Source organism: Bos grunniens, chromosome X (genome assembly GCF_055505025.1).
Source record: "Bos grunniens cultivar Pamir isolate PY7600 chromosome X, Bosgru_T2T1.0, whole genome shotgun sequence".
Taxonomy (NCBI): Eukaryota; Metazoa; Chordata; class Mammalia; order Artiodactyla; family Bovidae; genus Bos; species Bos grunniens.
The window spans coordinates 73,394,702-73,418,345 of record NC_141194.1 but is presented as its reverse complement, the minus strand read 5'-3'; the positions used below and the strand labels follow the sequence as shown (position 1 = coordinate 73,418,345).

At 38.7% G+C, this 23,644-nt stretch overlaps 1 pseudogene; it reads right to left on the bottom strand.

Annotated features, from left to right (window-relative positions):
• LOC147340710 (uncharacterized) overlaps window positions 1-23,275 on the bottom strand; it is a 50,368-nt pseudogene extending 27,093 nt beyond the window's left edge.
• Window positions 23,276-23,644: the final 369 nt, after the last annotated feature.

The window sequence follows — 23,644 nt, the reverse complement described above, 5'->3', positions numbered from 1 at the left end:
TTTTTTACTAGTAGCCTCTCCATGGTCCTTAAAATTTTTCCCTGTCTTATTCTCCTAAAGATCTTGCCAGAGTTTTAGATTTTGTTTTGACAGGACTCTGCTCAGTACCAAAATTGATGTTCAGTATCTAATGTTGTACAATAAACAACTTGAAAACTTACTGGCTCAAACTAACAAAAATAACTTAATATATAGTATTGCTTCTTTGAGTTTGAAATTAATGTGTGGCAAAACAGGAAGAGCTTGTCTCTATTCCATGACTTCCAAGCCCGCATTTCAAAGATGTCTTATTTCAAAACAAGTTAGGACCTAGAATCAACTGAATCAACATGCAACACACACACACACACACACACACACACACACACATATATATGCATATATATATATATATATATATATATATATATATATACACACGCACATAATATATTGAAGAGAACTTGTTTTTATTTTATGAAAACATGCACACACAAACAGCCTAAGTAAGCTTTATACATTTTATGGATCCTGCGTTTAAACTATCCCTCAGACCTAACTTACTTCCACCGCTTTAGTGCTAAGTAGAGAAAATGAACTATGGAGGGGAAGGCTCATTTCAAAATCAACAGTAGGCGTAAATGGTAATTGTGAATGAACCACGATATTTTACAACAAAATGAGAAAAATAAGTTCAGCAATTTTAGATAAGGTAAATTATCTTCTCCAAGAAAAAATAAAACACCTCATTAAAAAAAAAATCATTATTTCTAAAGCATATTCAGTTCAGTTCAGTTCAGTTGCTCGGTCCTATTTGACTCTTTGTGACCCCATGGACTGCAGCATGCCAGGCTTCTCTGTCCAACACCAACTCCTGGAGTTTACTCAAACTTATGTCGTTTGAGTCAGTGATGCCATCCAACCATCTCATCCTCTGCTGTCCCCTTCTCTTCCCACCTTTAATCTTTCCCAGCATCAGGGTCTTTTCCAATGATTAACTCTTTGCGTCAAGTAGCCAAAGTATTGGAGTTTCAGCTTGAACATCAGTCCTTCCAATGAACACCCAGGACCGATTTCCTTTAGGATGGGCTGGTTTGATCGCCTTGCAGTCCAAGGGACTCTCAAGAGTCTTCTCCAAAACCACAGTTGAAAATCATCAATTTTTTTGCACTCAGCTTTCTTCACAGTGCAACTCTCACATCCATACATGACTACTGGAAAAAACCACAGCCTTGACTAGAAGCAGCTTTGTTGGCAAAGTAATATCTCTGCTTTTTTAATATGCTGTCTAGGTTGGTTATAACTTTTCTTCCAATGAGAAAGCGTCTTTTAATTTCATGGCTGCAGTCACAATCTGCAGTGATTTTGGAGCTGCCCCACCCCAAATAAAGTCTGTCACTGTTTCCAGTGTTGCCCTATCTATTAGCCATGAAGTGATGAACCCAGATGACATGATCTTAGTTTTCTGAATGTTGAGCTTTAAACCAACTTTTCACTCTCCTCTTTCACTTTCATCATCTAAAGCATATTGCCCGTGGGTAAGCCATACGATCTTGTAGTCTACCATAATTCTTTTATTGAAAATATCTTGGGGAATCTAATGTCTATATACTCCTGACTTTCATTTTTAATTAATAAAATATTATACATTCTGAAATTTTAGTTTAAGTTGTTTCTTCTTTCATGTCAATGACATCTATATTATCATATAATTTTTGCCCAATGTGGAAGCAGAGAACATCTGCCCCCTTCACAAAAACTTTCCCTTCCTCTTGAGGCAACCAGAAAGATAAGCTGGACACTCCCACAGGCATCATAGCAGCCAATACTCATCAGGGTAAAATAATACCCACAGCAATGAAGTATTTATTACATAAGATTTGGGTTCTGCCTTTGCCTCTTTGAGTGAATCACTTCATCTTTGTGTAACTTTTTCAACTTTTACAAGTTCCTCACTTATAAAGCAATGTTAGTGATACCGCATCAATTTATACTTGAAAAATTTTATACTTTAATTTACTTGATTACTTGCATCCTCCCCATGCCCAATGCTACTCTACTATGCAATGGATGAAGGAACCATACTCATCGTTATTTTTCAAATGCCTAAAATAATTCCTGCCACATAGTAAGTGCTCTAAAAATTTGTTTGACTAAGCAAAGAGAAAATTTGAGTTGCATTACTCATTGCTCTGTTTTTAATATTCTGAAAGATGGCATTTGACTAAATTTCAGTTTTCTTTTATACTATAAAATTTCATTATGTCCTTTTTTGTTAGTACAGTTGTTCAAAACTACCTGTCAATATTATTTTATAGGTTGCATATGCTGAGTTTAATAGGAAGCTACAATTATTCAGATGGTGACTGCAGCCATGAAATTAAAAGATGCTTACTCCTTGGAAGGAAAGTTATGACCAACCTAGATAGCATATTCAAAAGCAGAGACATTACTTTGCCAACAAAGGTTCATCTAGTCAAGGCTATGGTTTTTCCTGTGGTCATGTATGGATGTGAGAGTTGGACTGTGAAGAAGGCTGAGTGCCGAAGAATTAATGTTTTTGAACTGTGGTGTTGGAGAAGACTCTTGAGAGTCCCTTGGACTGCAAGGAGATACAACCAGTCCATTCTGAAGGAGATCAGCCCTGGGATTTCTTTGGAAGGAATGAAGCTAAAGCTGAAATTCCAGTACTTTGGCCACCTCATGCAAAGATTTGACTCATTGGAGAAGACTCTGATGCTGAGAGGGATTGGGGGCAGGAGGAGAAGGGAACGACAGAGGATGAGATGGCTGTATGGCATCACTGACTCGATGGACGTGAGTCTGAGTGAATTCCGGGAGTTGGTGATGGACAGGGAGGTCTTGCGTTCTGTGATTCATGGGGTCGCAAAGAGTCGGACACGACTGAGCAACTGAACTGAACAATTATAGAGGTTTAGGGGACTTTCAGAAAGATTTGGTGATTATTTTGCTTATTCACTTCCTATACAATTAAAATATAAATATGGACATATGACCATGTCTTTTAGTGTGACATCCACATGATCTAACCTTTGGAATGTTTTTAGTTTTATTACCACACAAAAATGGAAAATATAAACATGAACAAAAGTTTGATATTAGTTTATTCTCCCATATGAAACTCATCTCCTGTAGAGGGATCATGAATCACTAACATGCATAAAAGGGAAAATTAAATATAAAATTACAAAGCAATTTTAACTGTTTTACTTTTATCAACTTATTATTTCTCCTACTGTACAGTTTTTATTTCCACTAGCTAGTTTTTCTGATTCCAAATTAGAGTAATAACAAAAATAGCTACAATAATAGTGATAATGAAAATCACTGAATAAAGTAGAGGAATTAGTTTTACATTAAAGCAAGTGATAGGTTAGAAAAATTAGTGCCCTCTTCTAAGTGCTATGTTGTATGGCAACAGCCCCTTGCATTCTATAGTTTTATAAGTCACATGTTTTTTAGTGGCAGTTTTAGTTTTGATTTGGATAGGTAACACACAGTGGTTAGTTTCTAACTATATATTCTTGCTCCATGGATAACACAAATAACTTCTTGAATATAGATGAGACTTCATCAGACATGAAGTTCTAACATGTTTCGATTTACTTGAAATTCTGTATTACTGTGAAGTGGTTTTATCCAGTGAAAGGCTGTGAATGAGTAGACCTGGAAAAACTGTAAGATACATTGATCCTAGGCTTTTTAATTCCCCTTCTACCCATTACCCTTCCTGTGTCCTCTTCTGTCTTTACATTCTATGCTACTATCATAAGCAATAAAGTGTCCCCATACTATTTCTTTACTTCTAAGGTTCCACAATGTAGAGTCTTAAACGAACCAAATCTGTATAATCATATACTACTACTGCTTTCTATCTTTGGTCCTTTCTACTATCAAAATTTACTTTGCCTAGGCTTTAGTTGCTAAAGCCTCATTTTGTGGCTAGCTAGTATCTGAGCAAAAGTTTTCTACAGATTCAACCTTAAGCATAAGAAAATAACAGAGTAGAGAAAAGGTCCACTATTCACTGACATTAGCTTTCTACATTTATGGTGCCTAGACCTTAGTGTCCTTTCATCCTCACAGTTTTTCTTACTTTCCCTAGACTAAGGAGCCTTATAATTTTGGCAATTCTTCACTGGCATTTGGCTGAAATGATATTTATGTGTTTCTCTTTCACTCCACGCTGATGTTCCACTTATTTTAATTTAAAATTTGGTATTAATAATTGTGTCACCAAATAGCTATTTATTTCACATATCATATTTCACTTCTTGGACAAACACATTAAATATATACTATATGACCAACACTATTCTAGGCGCCAAAAGGATTACCCTAAAGATCATGTAGTAATAATACAATGGTGATAAATATTCTAGTCACATTTGAATTATACTCAATATTTCACAATGTAAAATCTTTCATATTCATTGTATCATTTGATTTATTTATTAAACATATGTTTATTGACAATATTACTATATTCCAGGCAGTGTGTAGGATCCTGAAAGATATAGTGGTGGGCAAAATAGGTTTTTATAACTCTTACAGTTCAGTGGATGATATACATATTAATCAAATAATCATAAAAATAAATATATAATTATAAATTGTGATAAATACTGTTAAAGAACATCAGAATATTATAACAGTATATGAAGAGAGTCCAAGTTAATTTTTATTTTTTATTAGACCTTTTATTTCATGTTGTAGCATAACCAATTAACAATGATGTGATAGTTTCAGGTGGACAACAAAGGGACTCATGGGGCATTAAGGAAAGCTTCTCTGAAAAATTGACTTGTGAATTGATGTCTAAGTGTTAAACTGTGTGACAATCTAGAGTGAAGGGGATGGAAGGAAAGGAAAAAGGGGACAAGTATGTACAAATACCCTGTAATCAAGTAGGGCATGCTACAAAATATGAACCTTGTAGACTGTGATAGAGTGTTTTACCTTTATACTAAGAAAATGAGAGCCTTTGAAAGGATTTAGGCAGGAAAGTAGTATATTAGATCTACAGTTTGAAAATATCACTCTGAATTAAACTTGAGTGAAAGATAATGGTAAAAAATGGAAGACTAGAAGGCAGCTCCTACCATAATACAAGAGAAATATGTTGGTGTTATGAACTAAGTCTGGTGAAAATAGAAATTATGTTTGTGAGATTTTAGGGAGTACTCACTATCATTCTTTGAGGTAAACAGGAGAATAATTATAATTCTCATTGTGAGAATTAAAGAATTAATCTTAGGAGCTATTTAGTTACTTTCCCAAAGTCTTATCAATATCTCTTAAGTGGTGAATGTGGATCTCTAACCCATGTTTTCTGAATGTCTTCCCAAACAACTTTCAATTTACAAAGTAATACAAGACATGTCCACAAGTAATATGTGTATTTTTACTTTTCTACACAGAATAAAATATTAGAAATTATCTATAGATGAAAGATAAAAAAGAGAGACAGAAATCATATATAAATGATTGGACTATGAATAACCAACCTTGCCCTCCATGTTTAAAATGTGAAACTTTTTATTTTAAGTTGTGAGACCTTATTCAGGGTAGTTAACTACTCTGTACCACAGTTTTATTGTCTAGTAGCATAAACATAAAACTAGTTTTGCAATACAGCACCATTTTTGAGAATAAATTCAGGATATCTGCAAATATTATGTGGTTGTAACAAAACTGCCTTTATAAGCTAGGGTTGGTGTTCAGATACCAGGCGATTAAAATAGGTTAAAAATTTTTAGAATTGAAGATCATTTAAATAGCATAAGCCAGATTAAAATAACAACAAACAAATTCAGTGTTCAATGAAGGTAATAAGGACAGCTACAGGCCTTTTCCAAAATAATTGCATAAATGCAGAATCCAACACTTTATGGAAAAGACTGACAGAGTGAGGGAGAACACAATGGCAAATTAGGAGAATACAAAGCTCATCTTCCTCTACATACACATCAAAAAACACTGACATGTAGAGCAGTAATTCAATGAAACGAAAACAAAAATGGAGACTGGAAGGAAGACTTTTATACAAGACTGTAAGAAAGATTCACAGAGAGTCAGGTAAGGAGAGAAGAGAAACAATCAGGTGATAATTTGCACTTATGGGAGGGAACACAGAAGAGGAGGGCAATTGCATGGTCTTGGAGATCCACCTTAAGGAGTGAGCAGTTCTAAAGGTATATTGTGTATCCCAGCCACGGGGTATGACTCCAGGAAAATGAGTTCCCATAGATGGCTTGAAACAAGTGGGACTGACAGAAGGGCTATGAGAAACTAAGCTCTGCTCATGAAGGGTGTGCACATGGTTACTTACCCCCCCCCCCAAAAAAAAGGAAGGAGAATCAAATTGAAACTGCCTAGGACTCTGGACAGTTTTCTACAAACATTCCAGTGCCTGTTTCAGCTCTAACTGAGTGTACAATCTTAAATGGCTTGCTCTGCAGTGCAGCTCAAGATTAGGGCAAAGGCTGTCATGCCAAGGGGAGCATGCAGTTATAGGGGATAGAGCCAACTCAAACCCAGTATGGCATATGAACAATGTGATGGTAACCATTGTTGGTACTGATGGAGGTAGTGGATTGGAGTGGCACATGATTCTGACGAGTGCTGGGCATCCTATATTTTGCACCCTGAACTATGATGAGTGCCCACTCTAGCCCTTCTTACTCCAGCCCTGCTCCTCACTGGGATGAAGTTACTGATAGGGGAAAACACACACTCAGTGGGAATGGAGGCAGCTCAGAGGTAACCTTCAGGGTTTATGCTCTGACAACTTCAGACTTGACTCCACCCCTAATAGAGTAGTGTTGGCCACTGAGTAGACAAGTCTAGGCTAACACCTAACTATAACACTAGCACTTCAATCTCCAGCCCCACCTCAAACCAAGATAACAGATACCAGAAAACTCTGAGGGAAGATGTAACTCATATTCACTTCAAACCCAGCTCTCCAACCTAAGCCACCAAAGTACATACAGACTGCATAGGGATGCTCCCACATAAGCACACCCCTTAAAAACCAGGATATATAACTGTTTCACTTAATTTCATAGAGGCAGAGAACATTATGGAAAATCAGAAGACAGAGGAATATGTTTCAAATTAAAAAAAAAAGGAAAAGCCCTGAAAAATTAGTGAAACAGATAAATTTTACCACACAAAGAGCACAAAAAAATAGTAATAAGAATGCTAACTGAATTAAGGGTAATAATAGATGAATAAAGTGAGAAGTTTAACAAGGAACTAGAAAATATAAAAAAGAACTAGCTGAGAATACAGACAGGAAAGAGAAAAATATAAGAACTGAAACCAAAAAAAAATATAAGGAATTAAGAGAAGACTAGTTGGTACAGAAGAATGTGTAAGTGATCTGGAAAATATAATAATGAAAATCTGTCAATCAGAAGACGAAACAGAAAGACAAATAAAAATAGAAACAGGTTAAGGGAGATCTGGACCAACATCAAGTATACCAACATTCCCATTATAGGAGTTCTAGAAGAAAAGTCTAAAGAAGGTTGAGCATCAAAAAATTGATGCTTTTGAATGGTGGTATTGGAAAAGACTCTTGAGAGCCCCTTGGACTGCAAGGAGATCAAACCTGTCAATCTTAAAGGAAATAAATCCTGATTATTCTTTAGAAGGACTGGTCCTGAAGCTGAAGATCTAATACTTTGGCCACATGATGCAAAGAACTGACTCATTGGAAAGACCCTGATGCTAGGAAAGATTGAGGGCATTGAAAGGGGGCAACAGAGGATGAAATGATTGGATGGCATTACCAACTCATTGGACATGGAGTATTAAAAAGCTCCAGGAGACGGTGAAGGTCATGGAAGCCTGATGTGCTGTAGTCCATGTGGTTGCAAAGACGCTGTATATTGTCATCCTGCTTATTTAACTTATAAGCAGAGTACATCAAGAGAAATGCTGGGCTGGAGGAAGCACAAGCTGGAATCAAGATTTTGAAGGAGAAATATCAATAACCTCAGATATACAGATGACACCACCCTTATGGCAGAAAATGACGAAGAACTAAAGAGCCTCTTGATGAAAGTTAAAGAAGAGAGTGAAAAAGTTGGCTTAAAGCTCAATATTAAGAAAATCAGGATCATGTTATCCAGACCAGTCTCACCTCAGATCAGATCAGAAATCAGTCGCTCAGTCGTGTCTGACTCTTTGTGACCACATGAATCACAGCACACCAGGCCTCCCTGTCCATCACCAACTCCCGGAGTTCACTCAGACTCATGTCCACCCAGTCAGTGATGCCATCCAGCCATCTCATCCTCTGTCGTCCCCTTCTCCTCTTGCCCCCAATCCTTCCCAGCGTCAGAGTCTTTTCCAATGAGTCAACTCTTCGCATGAGGTGGCCAAAGTACTGGAGTTTCAGCTTCAGCATCATTCCTTCCAAAGAAATCCCAGGGCTGATCTCCTTCAGAATGGACTGGTTGGATCTCCTTTCAGTCCAGGGGACTCTCAAGAGTCTTCTCCAACACCACAGTTCAAAGGCATTAATTCTTCAGCACTCAGCCTTCTTCACAGTCCAACTCTCACATCCATACACGACCACTGGAAAAACCATAGCCTTGACTAGACAGACCTCTGTTGGCAAAGTAATGTCTCTGCTTTTGAATACGCTATCTAGGTTGGTCATAACTTTCCTTCCAAGGAGTAAGCATCTTTTAATTTCATGGCTGCAGTCACCATCTGCAGTGATTTTGGAGCCCCCAAATTAAAGTCTGACACTGTTTCTATTGTTTCCCCAGCTATTTGTCATTAAGTGATGGGACTTGATGCCATGATCTTTGTTTTCTGAATGTTGAGCTTTAAGCCAACTTTTTCACTCTCCCCTTTCACTTTCATCAAGAGGCTTTTGAGTTCCTCTTCACTTTCTGCCATAAGGGTGGTATCATCTGCATATTTGAGGTTATTGATATTTCTCCCGGCACTCTTGATTCCAGCTTTTGTTTCTTCCAGTCCAGCATTTCTCATGATGTACTCTGCATATAAGTTAAATAAGCAGGAAAAAAAACCATAAAAAGGGACTCAATAATAACACAAAAATAGTGGGAGAACTTAGCACCCCAATTATGCCAATGGACAGATCATCCTGACAGAAAAGTAATAATGAAACACAAGCCATCAATGATATTAGACCAGACAGAGTTAACTGAGATTTAAAGGACATTCCACTCAAAAGCAGCACAATGAACTATCTTCTCAAATGCATATGGAACATTCTTTAGCTTAGATCACATTTTGGGTCACAAATCAAGCCTCAGTAATTTCAAGCATCTCTTCTGATCACAATGCTATGAAATTAGAAATCAGTTACAGAAAAAATAGGTAAAAGCTAAAAACACATGGAGTCTCTATAATATTCAGCTAAATACACAATGAATCACTGAATAAATGAAAAAGATCATAACAGAAATAAATGAAACAGAGATGAAGAAATCAGTGGTAAAGATCAATGAAAATAAAAATCGGTTTTTTGAGAATACAAAAAAAAAATTGATAAACCTTAAGCCAGACTCATCAAGAAAATAGAGAGGACTCAAATGAATAAAATTAGAAATACAAAAAGAGATTACAACAGACACCACAGAGAGACAAAGGATCATAAGATAATACTACAAGCAACTATATGCCAATAAAATGGACAACCTAAAGAAATAGACAATTCTTAGAAAGGTACAACCTTCCTAGACAGAACCAAAAATTCAAAATATGAACAGACCAGTCACAAGTACTGAAATTAAAACTGTAATTAAAATTCTTCCAACAAACAGAAGTCCAGAGCCAAATGATTTCACAGGCAAATTGTATTAAATATTCAAAGAGAAGAGAGAAACACCTATCTTTCTGAAAAGCTTACCAAAAAGTTCAGAGAAAGGAACACTCCCAAGCTCATTCTATGAGGCCACCATTACTTTGATAGCAAAATCAAAAATATCACTAAAAAAAGAAAATGAGAGCTCAATATTTCTCATGAACATAGACAAATAAATTCTCAGCAAAATACTAGCAAACTGGATTCAAAAACACATTAAAAATGATCATACACCACGATTAAGGGGGATTTAGCCCAGAGATGGAAGGATTCTTCATTATATGCAAATCAATTAATATGATACACCATATCAACAAATTGAAGAATGAAAGCCACATGATCATCTCAGTAGATGCAGGGAAAGCTTTCAACGAAATTCAACACTCATTTATGGTAAAAACTCTCCAGAAAGTGGGCATACCTCAAGATAATAAACGCCATATATGACAAACCCACAGCAAAAATCATTCTTAATCGTTAAAAATCTGAAATCATTCCCTCTAAGATCAGGGACAAGGCAAAGATGTCCTCTCTCAAAACTATTATTTCACATAATTTTGGAAGTCCTCTCCATGGCAATCAATGAAGAAAAAGAAATGAAAGGAATACAAATCAGAAATAAAGAAGTAAAACTGCCACAATTTGCAGATGACATGATACTCTATATACAAAATTCTAAAGATGCTACCGAAAGACTACTCAAACTCATCAACAAATTTGTTAAAATTACAAGATAAAAAGAATAGTGCACTGAAATCTCTGGCATTCCTATACACTAACAAGGAAAGATAAGAAAGTGAAATCCAAGAAACAATCCCATTTACCACATTAAATAGAATAACATATTGGGTTGGCCAAGAGGTTTGTTGCATGTTTTCTGTTAGACAGCTCTAAAAGTTCGTGTGTGTGTGTGTGTGTGTGTGTGCGCGCGTGCGTGTGTGCGCATTTAGCTGTTTTTAACCTCATTCAAAACAATTTAATTAAATTGTATTGTGACAGCTTTCATATCAATATGAATTTAAAAAAATCAAAATTGGTGAATTTTATGTAACCAATTTAATATTGAAGATGGAAGAAAAAAGCAACATTTTCAGCATACTGTGCTTTATTATTTTCAAAAAGGTAGAGACACAACTGTAATGGAAAGGAAAGATTTGCACAGTGTATGGAGAACGTGCTGTAACTGATCACATGTGTCAAAATTGGTTTTCAAAGTTTCATGCTGGAGATTTCTCACTGGACAATGCTCCATGGACAAGAAGACCAGTTGAAGCTGATAGTGATCAAATGTAGACATTAATTGAGAACAATCAATATTATACCACACAAAAGATAGCCAACGTGCTCAAAATATTCAAGTCAAATAGTGAAAATTAATCATAGCAGCTTGGTTATATTAATCACTTTAGTGTTTTTGTTTCACGTTAAGCTAAATGAAAAAAAAATATTTTTGACTATATTTCTGCATGTGATTCTCTACTGAGCATCATAATGAAATGTGATTTGTTAGAGAAAAATCATATGTTTCTCTACTTAGAAACATAATGAAAATGTTCTATTTTTTTAAACAAATTGTGATGAACAATAAAAAGTGGATACTGTACAATAATATGGAATGGAAGAGACTGTGAGCAAGCAAAATGAACTACCACCAACCACACCAAAGACTGGTCTTCATTCAAAGAAGGTGATGCTGTGCATATGGTGGAATTGGAATGGAGTCCTCTGTTATAAGCCCCTTTTGGAAAACCAAATGATTAATTTCTACAAGTACTGCTCCCAATTCAGCCAACTGAAGGCAGCACTTGACAAAAATTTCCGGAATTAGTCAACAGAAAATTCATAACTTTCCATCAGGGTAACATGGAACTGCATGTTTAAATGATGACCAGGCAGAAACTGTTACAGCTTGTCTGGGGAGCTCTAATTCATCCACTGTATAAATCAAATATTGAACCTTCTGATTTCCATTTATCTTGGATTTTACAAAATTCCCTTAATGGAAAAAAAAATATATCAATTCTCTGAAAGACTACAAAAGGCACCTGGAATATTTCTTTGCTCAAACTGGGAAGATGGAACTATGAAGTTGCCTGGAAAATGGCAGAAGAAAGCTAAAAAAAAGTTGAATAAAGTTCTTTGTGAAAATTTAAGAAATGAAAGTCTTTAATTTTTACTTAAAAATTGAAGGAACTTTTTGGCTAACTCAATACTTAGGAATAAATCTACCTACCTAAGGAAATGAAATACCAATAAATACCTAGGAGTAAACCTACCTACCTAAGGTTAAAAAGACCTGTCCTTAGAGAACTGTTTGATGCTGATGAAAAATGACACAAACAGATGGAGAAGTATACCATGATCTTGGACTAGAAGTAAATATTGTGAAAATTATTGTACTACTCAAAGTAATCTAAAGATCCAATGCAATTCCTATCAAATTATCAGTGGAATTTTTCACAGGTATGGACCAAAAATTTACAATTTGTGTGGAAAACACAAAAGACAACAAATAGCCAAAGCAATCTTGAGAAAGAAAAATTGAGCTGGAAGACCCAGGCTCCCTGACTTCAGATTAAACTACAAAGCTACAGTCATCAAAACAGTATGGTTTTGGGATTAAAAAAAAAAAAAAAAAAACTGAAGTATATATCAGCGGTGGAATAGGAAAGAAGGTCCAGAGAAAAACCTACACACATATGGTCACCTAAGCTATGACAAAGGAGGCACAAATATACACCGGAGAAAAGATCTCTCTTCAATAAATGGTGTGGAGAAAAATGAAGAGCTACATGTAAAAGAATTAAATTAGAACACCACCTAACATACCATACAAAATAGTAAATTCAAAATGGACTAAACACCTAAATGTTAAACTCAATACCATAAAACTCTTAAGAGGATAATGTAGGTAGAAAACTCTTGACAAAACTCACCACAAGATCATTTTCCATCCACCTGCAAGACTAATGAAAATAAAAAAAATATTGGGGCATTGTTGTTGATTTTCAGTCACTCAGTCATGTCCAACTTTATGCAGTCTCATGGAATGCAGCACAACAGGCTTCAATGTCATTCAACATCTTCTTGAGTTTTGCTCAAACTCATGTCTATTGAGTCAATGATGACATCTAACCATCTCATCCTCTATTGCCCCCTTCTTCCACCCTCAATCTTTCCCAGCATCAGAATCATTTCCAACGAGTTGGCTCTTTGGATAAGGTGGCCAAAATATTGGAGCTTCAGCTTCAGGATCAATCCTTCCAATGAATATTCAGGGTTGGTTTCCTTTAGGATTGACTAGTTTGGTCTCCTTGCTGTCCAAGAGTTTCTCAAGAGTATTCTCCAGCACCACAGTTTGAAAACCTCACTTCTTCAGTGCTCAGGTTCCTTATGGTCCAACTCTCACATCCATACATGAATACTAGAAAAGCTGTAGCTTTAACTATGCATACCTTTATTGGCAAACTGATGTCTCTGCTTTTTAATATGTTTGTCATAGCCTTTCTTCCAAGGAGCAAGCATCTTTCAATTTCAAGGCTGCAGTCACCACCTGTAGTGATTTTGGAGCCAAGAAAAAAACTGCCACCATTTCCTTTTTTTCCCCCATCTATTTGACATCAAGTTATGGAACTGCCTGCCACAATCTTAGTTTTTTGAATGTGGAGTTTTAAGCCAGCTTTTTCACTCTCTTTTTTCATCTTTATCAAGAGCCTATTTAGTTCATCTTCACTTTGTGCTATTAGAGTGGTGTCATCTGCATATCTGAGGTTACTGATATTTCTCCTTGTAATCTTAATTTCTGTTTGAGCTTCATCCAGCCCAATTTTGTATGTGATGCACTCTGCAATGAAGTTAAGTAAACTGAGTGACAATGCATAGCTTGAAATAATCCTTTCCCAATTTTGAACCAGTCTGTTTTTCAATGTCTGGTTCTGACTGATGCATCTTGTCCTTCATACAGGTTTCTCAAGAGGCAGGTAAAGTGGTTTGGTATTCCCATATCTTTAATAATTTTCCACAGTTTGTTGTGATCCACATGGTCAAAGTCGTTATTGCAGTCAATGAGGCAGAAGTAGGTGTTTTTTTTTCTGGAATTCCCTTGCTTTTTTGATGATCCAACAGATATTGGCAATTTGATCTCTGGTTCCTCTGCCTTTCCTTAAGTTCAGTTTGTAAAACTGGAAGGTCAGTTCATATATTATTGAAGCATATCTTGAAGTATGTTAAATATTAGCTTGCTAGTATGTGAAATGAGTTTAATTGTGTGGTAGTTTTTAACATTATTTGACATTACTCTTCGTTGGGATTGGCCACTGCTGAGTTTTCCAAACTTGCTGACATATTCAGTGCAGCAATTTCACAGCATCATCTTTCAGGATTTAAAATAGCTCAACTGGAATTTCATCACTTCCACGAGCTTTGTTCGTAGTGATGCTTTCTAAGGCTCACCTGACTTTGCATTCCAGGATGTCTAGCTCTAGGTGAGTGATCACACCATAGTGATTATCTGTGTTGTGAAGGTCTTTTTTGTACAGTTCTCCTGTGTATTCTTGCCCCCTCTTCTTAATATCTTCTGCTTCTGTTAGGTCCATACCATTTCTGTCCTTCTTTGCATGAAATCTTCCCTTGGAACATCTAAATTTCTTGAAGAGATCTCTAGTCTTTCCCATTCTGTTGTTTTCCTCTATTTCTTTGCATTGATGGCTCAGGAAGGCTTTCTTATCTCTCCTTGCTATTCTTTGGAATTCTGCATTCAAATTCTTATATTTTCCCTTTTCTTCTTTGCTTTTTGCTTTTCTTCTTTTCACAACTACTTGTAGGGCTTCCTCAGACAGCCATTTTGCTTTTTTGCATTTCTTTTCCATGGGGATGGTCTTGATCCCTGTCTCCTGTACAATGTCACAAAACTCTGTCCACAGATCATCAGGCACTTTGTCTATCAGATCTACTCCCTTAAATCTATTTCTCACTTCCACTGTATAATCATAAGGGATTTGATTTAGGTCATACCTGAATGGTCTAGTGGTTTTCCCTACCTTCTTCAATTTAAGTCTGAATTTGGCAATAAGTAGTTCATGACCTGAGCCACAGTCAGCTCCCGGTCTTGTTTTGCTGACTGTATAGAGCTTCTCCATCTTTGGCTGCAAAGAATATAATCAGTCTGACTTCAGTGTTGACCATCCCATGATGTCCATGTGTGGAGTCTTCTCTTCTGTTGTTGGAAGAGGGTGCTTGCTATGACCAGTATGTTCTCTTCACAAAACTCTATTAGATTTTGCCCTGCTTCATTCTGTACTCCAAGGCAAAATTTGCCTGTTACTCCAGGTGTTTCTTGATTTTCTACTTTTGCATTCCAGTCCCCTATAATGAAAAGGATATCTTTTTTGGGAGTTAGTTTTAAAAGGTCTTGTAGGTCTTCATAGAGCCATTCAACTTCAGCTTCTTCAGCATTACTGGTTGGGGCATAAGCTTGGATCACCGTGATATTGAATGGTTTGCCTTGGAAACGAACAGAGATAATTCTGTCATTTTTGAGACTGCATCCCAGTACTGCATTTCGGACTCTTGTTGACCATGATGGCTACTCCATTTCTTCTAAGGGATTCCTGCCCACAGTAGTAGATATAATGGTCATCTGAGTTAAATTCACCCCTTCCAGTCCATTTTAGTTTCTTGATTCCTAGAATGTCGACATTCACTCTTGGCATCTGTTTGACCACTTCGAATTTGCCTTGATTCATGGACCTGACATTCCAGGTTCCTATACAATATTGCTGTTTACAGCATCAGACTTTGCTTCTATCACCAGTCACTTCCACAACTGGGTATTGTTTTTACTTTGGCTCCATACCTTCATTCTTTCTGGGGTTATTTCTCTACTGATCTCCAGTAGCATATTGGGCACCTACTGACCTGGGGAGTTCCTCTTTCAGTATCCTATCATTTTGCTTTTTCATACTGTTCATGAGGTTCTCAAGGCAAGAATACTGAAGTGGTTTGCCATTCCCTTCTCCAGTGGACCACATTCTGTCAGACCTCTCCACCATCACGCGTCCATCTTGGATGGCCCCAGAGGGCATGGCTTAGGTTCACTGAGTTAGACAAGGCTGTTTTCCATGTGATCAGATTGGTTAGTTTTCTGTGATTCTGATTCCAGTGTGTCTGCCCTCTGATGCCCTCTAACAACACCTACCGTCTTACTTGGGTTTCTCTTACCTTGGACGTGGGGTACCTCTTCACTGGTGCTCCAGCAAAGCGAAGCAGCTGCTCCTTACTTTGGACCAGGCCTCCCCTCCTGACCTTTAATGTGGAGTAGTTCCTCTCAGGCCTCCTGTGCCCATTCAGTCGCCTCTCCTTGGACATGTGGTAGCTCCTCTCAGTCGCCCTTCCTGACCTCGGGCATGGGGTAGCTCCTCTCGGGCACTGCCCCTGACCTCAGCAGCCATGACAGACAGCACAGAAGCATGGTGGAGAGGAGCTACCCCTTGCCCAAGGTCAGGGGCAGCAACCGAGACTGCCAGGATGTGACGGCACAGGAACAGCCTAGAGGAGCTACTGCACATCCGAGGTCAGGGGCAGTGGCCGAGAGGAGCTACCCCACCATGGAGGTCAGGGGTGGCAATCGAGAGGAGCTACAACACGCCACTAATTAATAGAGAAATGCAAATTTCCGGGAGCCGACGAGAGGCACTCCACTCATGGCAAACGTCATGAGGAAGGAGGCTCGGCATACGCAAAGGCGGGATCGAGCCTCAGGAGTCCCCCTGGATATTCTCGAGCATCTACCCCCAAAAACCAGAGTCTGCCTACTTTACTGCTTTGTGCTCTTACCTCTGACTTTACTGGGGGCTGTCCCCCACCACCATCTCGCTCTCTCTGATAAAGAGTTAACTTACAGCTCCAGTTAATAAAGTTCCTGGGCATTAGGAGTGTTTAAATACAAAACCCTCAGATAGTTCTCTAACTTGCCTGACAAGTTTACTCAGACTCCTACAGCTATGCATATGATTGTTTACAGTCTCCCAGACTCGCTAGGCACTGGAGGCTTAAGATATTCAAAAAGCTTAGAGCCTCTCAGAGAGTTAGAAACTGTCAGAATACAACTAGTAAAGGATTTCATTGATGAGCCAATGCTTGCTGCCAAGTTTCCACATCCCCTGTATTGTATCCTTGAATGTGTATTAATTAATATACTTGGTATGTAGAAAAAGTCAGTAGTGGCCTTGGTGTTAGCAACTTTAGACACTTAAGGTAATACATTCTTTCCTTTGTTTTAAACCCGCTGCACTTCTGCCCTATAGGAATGCAACTTTATCTAACACCTTCGGAGGATGGCGCCAAACCTTAAAATAATTACTCTTAGAGAAAATAAGTCTTATGGTTGACAAATCTTTGTCAAGAGTCATAAAATGTTAATAGGCCTTCTTGCCAGAAGATGATGTAAATCACCTAAACCATTTGTATAACATAAGTTTGCAGAAAAGAAACCCTGGTTTCGATAAGGATCAAAGACTGCTGACTTTGTATGATTTCACATCCCCTATTATCCTCTACATGCAACTTAGGGTGTAAAAGCCCCTGTTGAAAATAAAGCTACGGGCCTTGCTCACCAAAGCTTGGTCTCCCCATGTCATTCTTTCTTTTCACATTCCAGCTGAGTCTCCATCTGGAGCGCGGAGGTCCTCTGTGACCATTTATGTGCCTGGGCTTCTAAGACCCACTCGAGAAGGTGTCTAAGGTGGGGCACCTTCTGCTATTAGAGAGGGCGCCTGTGGACTCCATGGTCAGAGCTAACCTGATGTCACAGGTTATATTGATTTTCCACGTAAACCAAGCTACTCAGCCTCTTTTCTCCACTGAATTGTCCTGCTGAGCTATCCTCATTCTATTACTCTTTATATCTCTAATTAATATTTAAATAAAGCTATTGTATCCAGTGAACTCACCAAAGCCGTCTCCCCTTTGAATACCCTGGATCAGCAGGGGCTGGACCTCGGCAGCAAATCAAAACTACTATAAGGTATCCACCTTACATTTGTCAGAATGACCATCAACTAACCTACAATAAATAAATAAATCCTGGAGATTGTATGGAGAAGAGCAAACCCTTCTGCACTGTTGTCAGGAATGCAAATTAGTACAACCACTGTGGAGAAGGGTATGCAGATTCCTTCAAAAACTGGAAATAGAGCTACCATATGATCCAAGCATCTCACTCAGGGGATATATTCAGAGAAAACTATAATTTGAAAAGATACATGCACTTGACTATTCATTGCAGCAATATTTACAATAGCCAGAACATGAAATCAGCCTAAGTATCCACAAATAAGTGAAAGGATAAAGAAGAGGTGGTACATATATACAATGGCATATTACCCAGTCATAAAAAAAAATGTTATATGCAGTGACATGGATGGACCTAGACATTGTTACACACAATGAAATAAGTCAAAGACAAATATGTTGTGCTATCACTTACATGTAGAATCTTAAATAAAAAGACAAATTATCTGCAAATAGAGTAACAACTGTAGAAAATAGGCTTGTGGTTACCAGTGGGTAAGGTGAAGGAGGGATAAACTGAGAGATTTGGAATGACAAACACACACTATAATATGTAAAATAGATAGCTAATAAGGACCTACTATATAGAAATTGAGGGGCTCCCCTGGTCACTCAGTGGTAAAGAATCTTCCTACCAATGTAGAAGACCTGAGTTTGATCCCTGTGTCAGGAAGATCCCCTGGAGAAGTAAATGGCAACCCACTCCAGTATTCTTGCCTGAGAAATCCAATGGAAAGAGAAGACTGGAGGGCTAGAGTCCATGGGGTTGAAAAGAGTCAGACATGACTTACTGACTAAAAAACAATGACATAGAGCAAAGGAAACTCTAACTGAATACTCTCTAATGGCCTATGTGGGAAAATAATTTTTTAAAAGTGTGTATATGTGGGAGGTACTTACAGGATGGAAGAGTATAGGGATGTGACCTTGTACTCTGTGAGAACACCAAAATCACAACCAGTTGTTGAACAACCATTGATAGGAGGATTCTTGGACCCACAAAAAGACACTACACATCCTAAGAAAAATAAAAAGACACAGTGAGATTGTAGGAAGGGCTCATTACAATAAAATTAAATCCCATACCCACTGGGTGAAGTGAAGAAGTAAGTGAAGTAAAGTTGCTCAGTCATGTCTGACTCTTTGCGACCCCATGAACAGTAGCCTACTAGGTTCCTACTATGAGGTTTTCCAGGCAAGAGTACTGGAAAGGGTTGCCATTTCCTTCTCCAGAGGATCATGCCCACCTGGGGATCGAACCTGGGTCTCCCACATTGAAGGCAGATGCTTTACCATCTGAGCCAGCAGGGCAGTCTTGGTGACCCACAAACTGAAGAACAATAACACCAAAGAAGTTCTTCCACTGTTGTGAAGCTTCTGAGTCCCACATCAGATTCCAAGCTTGGCAATAAGGCAGAGACTAGGAACCCACCGGGAATCTGAATTCAAAGGCGAACAGGATTTAATTGAAGGATATTTAAAGAATATTCTATCCAAAAGCAGTGGTTTAAACATTCTTCTAAAGTGCACACAGAACATTATAAAGGATTGATCACATGCTGGACCACAAGGTAAGCCTTTGTAAATTTAAGAAAATTAAAATCATATCAAGTTTCTTTTTTGATCACAACACTGTAAGATTAGATATAAATGACTAGAATAAAAATAATAAAAAACACAAACACATGGTAACTAAACAGCATGCTACTAAGCAATGAATGGATCACTGAGGAAAAAAAAAATACCTATAAATAAATAAAAATGAAAGCACAGCAGTCCAAAGAGTAGTCCAAAACAAGGGATGCAACAAAACAGTTCTAGGAGGGATGTTTACAGCAATACCACGTTCAGTTCAGTTCAGTTGCTCAGTCGTGTCCGACTCTTTGGGACCCCATTAATCGCAACACGCCAGGCGTCCCTGTCTATCACCAACTCCCGAAGTTCACTCAGACTCACGTCAATCGAGTCAGTGATGCCATCCAGCCATCTCATCATCTGTCATCCCCTTCTCCTCCCGCCCCCAATCCCTCCCAGCATCAGAGTCTTCCAATGAGTCAACTCTTCGCATGAGGTGGCCAAAGTACTGGAGTTTCAGCTTTAGCATCATTCCTTCCAAAGAAATCCCAGGGCTGATTTCCTTCAGAATGGACTGATTGGATCTCCTTGCAGTCCAAGGGATTCTCAAGAGTCTTCTCCAACACCACAGCTCAAAAACGCTCAAAAGTTCCACGGCGCTGAACTTTCCTCACAGTCCTACTCTCACATCCATACATGATCACTGGAAAAACCATAGCCTTGACTAGATGGACCGTTGTTGGCAAAGTAATGTCTCTGCTTTTGAATATGCTATCTAGGTTGGTCATAACTTTTCTTCCAAGGAGTAAGTGTCTTTTAATTTCATGGCTGCAGTCACCATCTGCAGTGATTTTGGAGCCCAGAAAAATAAAGTCTGATACTGTTTCCACTGTTTCCCAATCTATTTCCCATGAAGTGATGGGACCAGATACCATGATATTCATTTTCTGAATGTTGAGTTTTAAGCCAACTTTTTCACTCTCTTCTTTCACTTTCCTCAAGAGGCTTTTTAGTTCCTCTTCACTTTCTGCCATAAGGGTGGTGTCATCTGCATATCTGAGGTTATTGATATTTCTCCTGGCAATCTTGATTCCAGCTTGTGCTTCTTCCAGCTCAGCGTTTCTCATGATGTACTCTGCATGTAAGTTAAATAATCAGGGTGACAATATACAGGCTTGATGTACTCCTTTTCCTATTTGGAACCAGTCTGTTGTTCCATGTCCAGTTCTAACTGTTGCTTCCTGACCTGCATACAAATTTCTCAAGAGGCAGGTCAGGTGGTCTGGTATTCCCATCTCTTTCAGAATTTTCCACTGTTTATTGTGATCCACACAGTCAAAGGCTTTGGCATAGTCAACAAAGCAGAAATAGATGATTTTCTGGAACTCTCTTGCTTTTTCCATGATCCAGCGGATGTTGTCAATTTGGTCTCTGGTTCCTCTGCCTTTTCTAAAATCAGCTTGAACCTCTGGAAGTTCAGGATTCACATATTGCTGAAGCCTGGCTTGGAGAATTTTGAGCATTACTTTGTTGGAGTATGAGATGAGTGCAATTGTGCAGTAGCTTGAGCATTCTTTGGCATTGCCTTTCTTTGGGATTGGAATGAAAACTGACCCTTTCCAGTCCTGTGGCCACTGCTGAGTTTTCCAAATTTGCTGGCATATTGAGTGCAGCACTTTCACAGCATCATCTTTCAGGATTTGAATTAGCTCAAATGGAATGACATCACCTCCTCTAGCTTTGTTCGTAGTGATGCTTTCTAATGCCCACTTGACTTCACATTCCAGGATGTCTGGCTCTAGGTGAGTGATCACACCATAATAATTATCTGGGTCAGGACGATCTTTTTTGTACAGTTCTTCTGCGTCGTCTTGCCGCCTTTTCTTAATATCTTCTTCTTCTGTTAGGTCCATACCTTTTCTTTACTTAATCCAGCCCATCTTTGCATGAAATGTTCCCTTGGTATCTCTAAGTTCTTTGAAGTGATCTCTAGTCTTTCCCATTCTGTTGTTTTCCTCTATTTCTTTGCATTGACTGCTGAGGAAGGCTTTCTTAACTCTCCTTGCTATTCTTTGGATCTCTGCATTCAGATGCTTATATCTTTCCTTTTCTCCTTTGCTTTTCCCTTCTCTTCTTTTCACAGCTATTTGTAAGGCATCCCCAGACAGCCATTTTGCTTTTTTGCATTTCTTTTCCATGGGGATGGTCTTGATCCCTGTCTCCTGTACAATGTCACCAACCTCCGTCTATAAATCATCAGGCACTCTATCTATCAGATCTAGCCCTTAAATCTGTTTCTCACTTCCACTGTATATTCATAAGGGATTGATTTAGGTCATACCTGAATGGTCTAGTGGTTCTCCCTACTTTCTTCAATTTAAGTCTGAATTTGGCAATAGGAGTTCATGATCTGAGCCACAGTCAGCGCCTTGCTTTGTTTTTGTTGACTGTATAGAGCTTCTCCATCTTTGGCTTCAAAGAATATAATCAATCTGATTTCAGTGTTGACCATCTGGTGATGTCCATGTGTAGAGTCTTCTCTTGTGTTGTTGGAAGAGAGTGTTTGTTATGACCAGTGTATTTTCTTGGCAAAAGTCTATTAGTCTTTGCCCTGCTTCATTCCGTATTCCAAAGCCAAATTTGGCTGTTACTCCAGGTGTTTCTTGACTTCCTACTTTTGCATTCCAGTCCCCTATAATGAAAAGACTGTCTTTTTTGTGTGTCAGTTCTAGAAGGTCTTGTGGGTCTTCATAGAACCGTTCAACTTCAGCTTCTTCATTGTTACTGGTTGGGGCACAGACTTGGATTACTGTGATATTGAATGGTTTGCCTTGTAAACGAACAGAGATCATTCTGTTGTTTTTGAGATTGCATCCAATTATTGCATTTCAGACACTTTTGTTGACCATGATGGCTACTCCATTTCTTCTAAGGGATTCCTGCCCACAGTAGTAGATATAATGGTCATCTGAATTAAATTCACCCATTCCAGTCCATTTTATTTCGCTGATTCCTAGAATATCGATATTCACTCTTGGCATCTCTGGTTTGACCACTTCCAATTTGCCTTGATTCATGGACCTAACATTCCAGGTTCCTATGCAATATTGCTCTTTACAGCATTGGACCTTGCTTCTCTCACCAGTCACATCCACAGCTGGGTATTGTTTTTACTTTTGTTCCATGCCTTCATTCTTTCTGGAATTATTTCTCCACTGATCTCCAGTAGCCTATTGGGTACCTACTGACCTGGGGAGTTCCTCTTTCAGTATCCTATCATTTTGCCTTTTCATACTGTTCATGGGGTTCTCAAGGCAAGAATACTGAAGTGGTTTGCCATTCCCCTCTTCAGTGGACCACATTATGTCAGACCTCTCCACCATGACCCGCCAGTCGGGTGGCCTCACTGGCATGGCTTAGTTTCATTGAGTTAGACAAGGCTGTGGCCCTAGTGTGGTCAGATTGACTAGTTTTCTCTCATTCTGGTTTCAGTGTGTCTGCCCTCTGATCCCCTCTTGCAACACCTACCATCTTACTTAGGTTTCTCTTACCTTGGATGTGGGGTATATCTTCACAGCTGCTCCAGCAAAGTGCAGCCGCTGCTCCTTACCTTGGGTGAGGGATATCTCCTCACCTCCGCCCATTCTGACCTTGAAGGTAGAATAGTTCCTCTAGGCCCTCCTGCATCCATGCAGCTACAGCTCCTTGGAGGTGGGTTTGATCCTCCAGGCCACCGCCCCTGGCTTCAGGTGTAGGGTAGCTCCTCTCAGCCACCATCCCTGGCCTCGAACGTGGGGTACCTCCTCTCGGTTCCTGCGCCCTCGCAGCCTGGCACTTTTGGCTGCTGCCCCTGATCTCAGATGTGGGGTCACTCTTCTTGGCCACCTCCCCTCGGGCATGGGGTCCTCCCGGCTTCTGCCCCTGACCTCAGACGTGGGGTAGCTCCTCTCGGCTGCACTAAGTGCACCGGGATGTTACCTCAAGAAAAGTCTCAAATAAAGAACTTTACCTTACACCTGAAATAACTAGAGAAAGAAGAGCAAACAAAACCTAAAGTTAGTAGAAGGAAGCAAATCATAAAGATCAGAGAAGAAATAAATGAAATGGAAACACAGTAAATAATTGCAAAGATCAATGAAACTAAAA